This window comes from Lupinus angustifolius, chromosome LG17 (genome assembly GCF_001865875.1).
Source record: "Lupinus angustifolius cultivar Tanjil chromosome LG17, LupAngTanjil_v1.0, whole genome shotgun sequence".
NCBI classification, from domain to species: domain Eukaryota; kingdom Viridiplantae; phylum Streptophyta; class Magnoliopsida; order Fabales; family Fabaceae; genus Lupinus; species Lupinus angustifolius.
The window spans coordinates 18,879,194-18,879,687 of record NC_032025.1 but is presented as its reverse complement, the minus strand read 5'-3'; the positions used below and the strand labels follow the sequence as shown (position 1 = coordinate 18,879,687).

General features: G+C 48.8%; 1 long non-coding RNA gene across 1 annotated transcript in view; it reads left to right on the top strand.

Annotated features, from left to right (window-relative positions):
• The window catches only part of LOC109331978, an 8,065-nt gene that overhangs the window by 2,540 nt on the left and 5,031 nt on the right, over window positions 1-494 (top strand). The window lies entirely within an intron of this gene.

Below are 494 nucleotides of genomic sequence, written 5' to 3'. Positions count from 1 at the left end.
GAGAATGAGGATGAGGATGAGGATGTGGAGGAGGATTAGGATGAGGATTAGGATAGGATCGGGATGAGGATGAGGCTGAGGAAGAGGATAGGAGGAGGATAGGATGAGGAGGATGAGAATGAGGATAGGATGAGGAGAATGAGAATGAGGATAAGATGAGGACGAGCATGAGGATAGGATGAGGATGAGGATAGGATGGGGATGAGAAAGAGGATGAGGATAGGATGTGGACGAGAACGAGGATGAGGATAGGATGAGGACGAGAATGAGGATGAGGATTAGGATTAGGACGAGAATGAGGATGAGGACAGGACAGGATTAGGACGAGAATGAGGATGAGGATGAGGATGAGGACAGGATTAGGACGAGAATGAGGATGAGGACAGGATTAGGACAAGAATGAGGATGAGGATGAGGAAGAGGACGAGAATGAGGAGGAGGATAGGATGAGGAAGAGGATGAGGATGAGGATGAGGACGAGGATGAGGATGAGG